The following is a 9,044-nucleotide window of genomic DNA, read 5'->3' on the forward strand; positions in this document are numbered from 1 at the left end:
CAGGAATGACCTGACCTTCCCGAAACTTGCCTTTCTACTGGAGAGTAAGGAAACTTGCTGTACTTGTTCAAAAAACGTTTAAGAGAGACTTGGTCGCAACCAAGACGGTGAGTGTGAGAAGAGGCCTCGTGGTGAACAGCAGCTTCATGAGATTTAATGTCTGGAAGGTGAAGTCAAGTCCATCTGAACTGGAATGGTGTTCCACGGGCAAGAGGCAACTACTCAGTGGGACAGTTCAGCTGTTGACACAAAGGTTTTGCATAATTTGAAGCAATGGAAGAGAAAGCTTGTTCAGTGGGACCTGGTTGCTCACCCCACCGTCAGGTGCTTGATCTGGGAACAGCTGGGTACAATCCTCTGACCATAGGATGTAGAAAATCCCCCTTTCTCCACTCAAAACTAGTGTTTGAAGATTCCCATGTGCCTGATGCTCTCGCTACTGCCTCAGACCCATTGCCTCTCTTTCTGCTTTGTCCCCTGAGAAGAAGGTAAGGATGGCAGTGCCTATTTACACCCTACAAAGAGGGGGAGAGGAGCCAGAGCAGAGTGATGCTGTTTCTGTGAGGGGCTCTTCTGTAGTGCAAAGCAATACATGGATGAGTTCAGAGCTGTGTGCAGTGAAAAGATCTGCTGGAAAACAACCCCATTTTGCAGCCTGTACCCCCTACAGCCAAGACATGTCAGTGAACCCTGCCACCCTCCCAGACAGCCTGCTGATGTTACTGCTCCCTTCCCAAAGTCAGGATCAAACAAGGAGAAGAAATCTCCAGGAAGGAAAAGAGAGGACCTTGTTTTCTCCTCCCTGCACGTGGTCTTCAATTAATCTTCCTTCTGTCAGGAGAAATCTCATGCAGCTCTGCAGCAGGATTCATACTCTGCCACATGTTATGTGCTGTTAGGTGGTCCCAGTTTTTAGGTGGCAATACCTTGACTTGAGACAGTCTGGTATTTCCAGTTTATAGCTACTCAAATTCAAATCTGAGAGGACAGCCAACACTTGCTTGTGATGTGAGTGATTCCTTCAAATCCTGACCCTGCCTTGCTCGCAGCAAACCAGGACTGATGGGCCTTCAGAAGGGTGAGGTGGCAAAGGCTGCAATGGCTTCAGTGAAGGAACAGGGGGAAAAAAGTCAGTGCAAAATACCTCAAGCAGTGATTTGTTTGGACTTTTGTTATGGTTAGCTCCAAACCAGAAAGTACAAACAAGCTGTCACTAAATCCATTTCAGACATGAGCAGCCCCCTAAAACTTCCATCAGTCTTAGTCTGTAATACCTCCACACATGTTAATCCAAATTCTCTTCTTGACAACATATGGTGCCTGATGCAGAAGCAAAAGAAGACTTCATCTCCTGGGACAATGGGAGCTCTGGAGTGATGCCTTTCCCTTTGTCTACCACACCATGTCTCTGTACAAAAACTCACACTGAGAATTATTTTTATATCTGACTATTTCTGATTGCCAAAGCACACATCCTCCTGACAGCCCTGCTTGGGCACTCACTGGGGCATGGCAAGGTTCAATGCACAGAGAGGGTCCTGCAGAAAACATCTTGCAGCAGCAAGAGCACCAGGGCTGAAGATCCTCTGACTTCATCACAGAGTTGTTTGTTCCTGTCCTCCTGTCCTTGATGCCAGCTTGCACACTTTGCTTTCCTTCCTCCACCAAGTTGCAAACCACAGCAAGGTGGCTGCAAAGCCTGGGAACAGCCCCTGGGAGGAAGCCCTGTGGGAAAGTGGCTGTCTGTCCAAGAGCAGCTCGTAAGATTGAAAAAGAGAAGGCTGTAGTTGGGAAGCTGGGTCCCCACAGCCTGTGTCGTGGCAAAGCCAGATGAGAGGCCAGTGAGGAATTAGCCACTGGTTGGGTAAATGTGTGGCAGTAATGCCTTCAGCTGGCTGAAGCGTGGCCAGGTTAAACTGAGCAAAGTGCTCACATCCCATGGCTTGTTGTGTCTGGTTTAAGAGGCTCTTGCAGCCTTCTGTGAGTATCTTTGCCCTTGCACCACTTCCACTTCCCATCCCACAACTGTGAAGCTCCTGTGCCACAGCAGCCAGGTTCAGGATGCAGGGATGCTGCCTCCTGCAAGAGAGCTCCATGCTCTCACTGGGCTTGAGAACATGCAATGTTGTCCTCGTAGCCATGGTCTTTTAAAAGCATCATAAGACCAATCCTGGTGCTGGAAACCAGTAGGCAGAAGAAGGTAGGTCTCAGGGTCTGGCATATTTGATAACTGGAGAATGCATGCTGGTGGCATGGAGAAAAGCAGCCCAGGAGGTGGGAACCACTGTTGAAACCCTCCAAGAGGAGGAAACTGTTTCCTCTGCCCCAGCCCTTGGTGGTAGCCTCGTGCAAGTCACGCAGCCCTCTTGCAAGCTGGTACCATTCCCTGCCTCTCGCCTCCCTTTGAATTACCCATCAGTCAGGGCAGATACTCCAAAACAGTTCTGGGAGCTTAAGGGCTGGTTTTCTATTTTATTGTGGAGATCTGGGGCTGTTTTCACTTCCAAGACCAGAATCTGGCTCCAGCCACTTCTATCCTGGCAGAATCATGACCAGAAAAGCATGCTTAACTTAAAAGTCAAGTGCCAACATCCCAAGCTGGTTGTTTAGACTAAATGAAAGGTTTTCAGAAAAAAGAATATCAGTATGACTTAAATTCCACCCCCCTCCCCCAGGAGATTCCTCCTTATCTGGTTGACTCCAGAAGGTGGGAGCAAAGGCTTCTTAGTGAGTCATCTTTTACTTTGTATACCCCAGCAGTGCTATTACTGCTTCCACGTGGGTCCCAGGGAATGGCAAGGGTGGTGGTGGGTGGGAATAAGTGGCCGTGAAACAGCCAGAGGGGTTTTGTGCCCTGATTGCATTGATGCATGTGGGGGGATCTGTGAGGCATCCACAAAAATTTTGTCCTCCCCAAGACAGTTCTGCTTTGGAGCAGGACCTGCTGCCCTGCACCAATGGGGTCTCAACAAGGGATTGGGATGGGAGCTCTTAAAACACCCTGGTAACTAGGGCAAATATGAGGTCGTGCTCATATAAGTTAATTAGGGAGCAAGGGTGCTACTCAGCATGCCCAAGTGAGCCTGAAGCCCTCGAGCTGAGTCACTAGAATCAGCAAGGTTCACCCAGAAAGTGATACCAAAGTGGCTGTAAGAAACAGCAGTTGCAGGCACTCATCTCCTCAGATGATGGGAGCCCTGGAGTGGGACTCAGCAGGTCTGGCTTGAAATAATTCTCCAGCTCCAACACTCAGGTTTCTTGGAGGGAAAGCAACTTCCCTCTCAAAGTCCCTTTTAGGGGATGCCTGCTATTCATTGCTAGATTTCTCTCTCTCCTTATGTCAAACATGGAGACAAAGGAATTAATTATATCTCTGAAAAATGTATTTTTCTTCGTTCCCCCACCACTTTGGATTAAGTTAGTGGAGAAGAGGTTGTTCCAGTCTGGCACCTCCTGTGGTTACTGTGCTTGTTTTGACTAAAAAACACCTGTGTGATCTGTGCATATTTGAAAGGGTTGCCTTTAATGCAAAAAAAAAAAAAAAATAAAAAAAAATCTAAACAAAAATCTAGGCAACTTACTTCCAGGCAAAAAACCCCCATCCTTCTGCATGAAGATCTACCTTGTGGACTGAAATGGCTCAGTAAGAAACCCACCTGGAAAAATAAGGGGATGAGTGGCAGGCAGATTTGGACCAAGGATGTGATTTCCAGTGCTGTAACTACGCTTGCTAATCATTAAACATTTCTTCTTTCTTCAGACTCACCTATGAAACTCAAGCAAATATAATTGCTAGACTTGACTGTGTTCAAACCATGTTTGTCTCAGATGCATTGAATCAGCTCAGAAACCAAGCTGTAGTCTGGGATCACATGAAGCTAAGGTATTATTTTCTTCTTTAAATGTCCAGAATTTCTTGTATTGATTATCTCCCATGTTTAATGTTCTGGTGTTGGTATAGCTGCAGGGGCTCACCACAGCTACCTCACCTAACTAGAGATACCAAGAACTGAAGTAAAGAGAATTTATTTCCACAAATTTCAGTGTTGTGTCATTAACCATTTGTTCATGCAGGTGTTTTAAATACCCTCTAGCTACTGTGGCATGAGCAGCACATCCTTGTACTCAGCTCAGACAAAGGCAGAGGGACCACTGCGTGGTGAGACAGGGCCATGCATTGCACATAAGCAGTGACACAGGGGTGGAAGAGCCACCTTCAGCTTGTATGGGTCACAGCACTATGCAGATGATCGTAGGGGCTGCATCCCATGAGCTTCACTGGGAGCAAACTCACCGAGGGTTAGAAGTCCAACGCCATGGGAGGTGGCTGATGATATGTACATCCATGTATGGATTATGCAGGGAAATGTTTGTGGGGGGTCTCCTCCGGCCGTTGTGATATCTTACGTCTCAGATGCATTGAATCAGCTCAGAAACCAAGCTGTAGTCTGGGATCACATGAAGCTAAGGTATTATTTTCTTCTTTAAATGTCCAGAATTTCTTGTATTGATTATCTCCCATGTTTAATGTTCTGGTGTTGGTATAGCTGCAGGGGCTCACCACAGCTACCTCACCTAACTAGAGATACCAAGAACTGAAGTAAAGAGAATTTATTTCCACAAATTTCAGTGTTGTGTCATTAACCATTTGTTCATGCAGGTGTTTTAAATACCCTCTAGCTACTGTGGCATGAGCAGCACATCCTTGTACTCAGCTCAGACAAAGGCAGAGGGACCACTGCATGGCGAGACAGGCCATGCATTGCACATAAGCAGTGACACAGGGGTGGAAGAGCCACCTTCAGCTTGTATGGGTCACAGCACTATGCAGATGATCGTAGGGGCTGCATCCCATGAGCTTCACTGGGAGCAAACTCACCGAGGGTTAGAAGTCCAACGCCATGGGAGGTGGCTGATGATATGTACATCCATGTATGGATTATGCAGGGAAATGTTTGTGGGGGGTCTCCTCCGGCCGTTGTGATATCTTACATTGCAGTTTTCTTTAAACTGTGGGGAAGTTAGATTAGGTGAGGAATTCCACAATTTCTTAGCTTTTCAAATAACATGTCTGTGATATCACCCAGTCTGACTCGCGCTCCCACCTGCCTTGAGAATTCGGTTAACCCTTTGTCTGTTGACTTCAGGGTTTGCACCAGAGCTTCCTGGAGGGCCTTTTTGAAGCCTGTTATCTTTGGCTGATGAAGAGATGGGGACTCAAGTGGCATGCCCAAAGTGGTGCCAGAAACAGGGGGTAGCATCTGAATCACCTGCCATTTGGCTCTACGTACTTAGCCCAACACTTCCCCCTCAGCACAAAAATACATGTGTGCGCACACACGCACGCCTGCACGTGCTATGCAAGTATTCCACCTGCTGTTTCAAAAAGGGTTTTTTTTGGGGGGGTTACCTTCCTAGTAATTAGTAATCAGTCCTAAGGGTACTACCCTGCGAGGTAGCCTGCTCCAGGAGTGCTGGGATCTCTACAATACCCTTGCTTCTCCCACCGGACCCTTTCTGGAATGCAATTGGCACCATAAAAAAGCTTCCCCCCACATCACACAGGTTTGCATTATACCTGTTTGCCTGGTGGCACTCCTTGAAGATGCCAACCTCATCCTGAAGGTTAAATGGCCCCTAAGGCTAACAGGAGACAGTAGAGATGAGGCTTTTGAGGGTGTGTAACCCCACGTGGAACCATGTGCAGGAAGCCCAAAGCCATCTTTGGACACTTTCCCATCCGTCCACCTGCTGTGCCCATGTGAGAGACCCTGGGAGCCTCCCTCCAGGACAAGCTGGTGATATCTCCAAGCCCACCCTAGCTGGGTGACTTGGGGGACAATCCCCACCTTGGCTCCTCTGCTCTGCCAGCACCACACCATACTATCGCCTTGCTGGCTGGATTTTTCAGCAGCAGAGTATAAACATTTCTAGCGAAGTGCACTTAGTGCAAGTTGCTTTGCCAAGTGCTGTTGCCATCCATCCTCTATTATGATTATGAGAGAATGTTTTGTTTAAGTGAGAAAACAAATTGCCCACACCTCCTACCTCTCTGTGGGTGTCCATCACCCATGGCAAGGGCATTGTGGTCTGAAGGGTTTGCTGGCAGCACAGGTGGGCACAGGGTGTCCCGGTATCACCTGCTTCAAGAATGGGAATGAGGGGAAGGTGCAAGTGGTGAGGACCTTATTGCAAACTCCCATACACCCACTGCCAGCCATAGGTATTCAAAGTCACAGCCCCTAAGGGAACAAGGCAATGGGGAACAGATTATTCCTGCCCTGTGGTGACGGATAGGGATGGAAACCATTGGGAAAATAAGTGACTTGCCCAAGGTGACAAGCAGATGCAGTGGCAGAGGAAGGCTGCACTCAGGATGTAAGGGCACTGTGGGAGCCCCACACTGCCCCTTCTCCCTATGCCCACAGTGCTTGCTTATAGGACCCCAGCCCCACATCCCCGTTTGGGATCTTCAGGCTCAACCCAGACTCAAGTGGTTGGGCCCAGCAGCCTATTCATCCTGCCACTCCATCCTGAGTCACTAATGGAGTGGACCCCACCAGGGCTGGCAATTGCAGGTGGAGATGGGTGTCCCTGATAAAAGATGAAGTCTTGGCCTGACTGAGATGCTGCAACCCAGCCCTTTGCCAAAAGACAATGAAAGCTGCAAACAAAGACCTGCACTGAAGCACAGCAGCAATGGAAAAAGGAGAAGGAGAAGGAAAAGGAGAGGGAGAAGAAAAAGGAAAAGAAAAAGTAAAAGGAAAGGGAAAAGGAAAAGGAAGATAAAAAAGAAAAAGAAAAAGAGAGGAAAAGACAAAGAGAAAAATGAAAAATAAAAATAAAAATAAAAATAAAAAGAAAAAGAAGAAGAAAAAGAAAAAGAAAAAGAAAAAGAAGAAGAAAAGGAAAAAGAAAAAGAAAAAGAAAAAGAAAAAGAAAAAGAAAAAGAAAAAGAAAAAGAAAAAGAAAAAGAAAAAGAAAAAGAAAAAGAAAAAGAAAAAGAAAAAGAAAAAGAAAAAGAAAAAGAAAAAGAAAAAGAAAAAGAAAAAGAAAAAGAAAAAGAAAAAGAAAAAGAAAAAGAAAAAGAAAAAGACCTGAACCCCTCAGAGGTATTTGGGCTTAGCCAACAGGCTCAGGGGTTTTTTTTCAGAGCCATTAATTACACAACAGAGACATATCTGCACCACTCCACCTCTCCGTGGCAAATAAGGGTCCCCCTCTACGCTCCGTGCCATCATCTCTCTTGGGCACTTGGAAAAATAACTCATCACAGGATGACATTTCCAGCTGGCTCTTGTGTCTGATTTTCTGTGGAGTATTGAACGGGCACTCAAAGCATGTGCCTCCAAAGGGCACATCTGAAATACGTGAGCTGCATCGGCAGCAGCTGCCGAAGGACATGGCAGAGGGTTGGAAATACCACCCTGCTCACCTGGGCAGTTCTGCTGAGCAAGCTGACTGCTTGACAAGGCCAAGGGGAAGCTCTCCAAGAGCTGCACCAAGGAAAAACCAGTGCAAGGACTGCATCCACTTCCAGCATGGCCCATCCTAGACATTGCCACCAGCCACTCAGCCATGGCTGCTGTGTTGAAGGTGCTGGAAGGGACCTCAGCAACAACTGCTGTGTCTCTTTTTTTAAAGGAATTTAGTAAGAATTTTAAAATAATTTAGTAAGAACTCACCTGCTTTTGCTCATGGATCCTGCAACATGCAGCCAGAGTGATCAGTTCATATTGATGTTCTTGGGAACAGGAAAAGACATTTTTAAGGGTGAACCCTTAGTTTTCCGCATGAGGACAGAGCAAAGCAGTTTGGGTGAGGGTGCTGTCCTGGGGAGTGAGAGACAGAAACCCTTAGAGGGCACAACATGCTCTTGCTCAGGGGTGGGTGGCATCCCCACAGCCCACCTTCCCACTGCTCAGATCCTCCCCAGGGAACACGAGTACGCAGACTACAAGTGCTGCCTTCCCAGAGTATCCTTGCCAGGCTGGCCCTGAAGGGACATAGGTATGGGGTGCAGTCTTCACCCCAAAGAGCTTCTAGTCCAAAGGGATTTTGGCTCAGAGCTTGCTCTGTACACAGATCCGTATTTGCACAATATTCTAAAGGGTCAACTTTGTTCCCTGGTGCTTGGAAGAACTAGTTGTACCTCCTGGAGTTTTTATTGGTCCTTAAATGAGTTTGGACCTTTTCTTCCCCATGACATTCCAGTCAGTATTTTCATGAAAATGCTTTAAAAAAATAAATAAGGAAAACAGGAAATTGTGATGTGCTTAGCTGTTAATACAGGCACAGACTCATCTTCCTTCTCTGCTACTGTGTTTGTTGCACATTTTTGACACAAATAATCAGACAAAACTTGGAGCCTTCCAGGCTTCCTCTGCAATGAAAAGAAGCTGGGGAAGATGACAGGCATTTCTTCTTATCTACCCTATTCCACCATTCTTGGAAGTCCTTTTTGGGAAACTGTTAGCTGAGCCAAAGTCCACTGTGGCAACAAGGGATGACCAAGAGATGTTAGTTGTTGCACAGATGGTGGGGTGAAAGGAGTCACTTTTCTCCCTTCCTGGGATCACTTGACCCTGGGACCCTTTGGTCTCCTTCTTTTGGGCCATGCTGCAGATGGCATCCCAACAAACAAACCCACTGAATTTCACTTGCTGAACCTCCTTCGTGCTTCTTCAATTCCTACCTGGCACTCAGTCACCGTGACACCTCCCGGCTCCACATCCTCCTTTCTGCAGCCTCTTGAGCCAAGCCAGGCTTCTCAGGCTGAAGCTTTTCTCTAATTGCTGGAGATGTTGAATTTTAAAAGATGCTACAGGAATACCAAGTCTGTCCAGCCCACAAATAATGCAGTTTGTCCTCCATATAAGCAGGTGAAAACACTTGTGTCTTTTACCACTGTCACAAATTCCTCCAGCACAGTGAAATAACTTACATTGGAGTAACTTTGTTTTTGCTTTGCTCAGCACCCTCCAGGTCCTCAGGATGCATCTGCCAACATCCCTCCTGAACACCTAAGTCAAATCAGTGCTCCA

This window comes from Chaetura pelagica, unplaced genomic scaffold (assembly GCF_000747805.2).
Source record: "Chaetura pelagica isolate M959 unplaced genomic scaffold, ChaPel_1.0 scaffold28, whole genome shotgun sequence".
Classification (NCBI taxonomy): Eukaryota; Metazoa; Chordata; class Aves; order Apodiformes; family Apodidae; genus Chaetura; species Chaetura pelagica.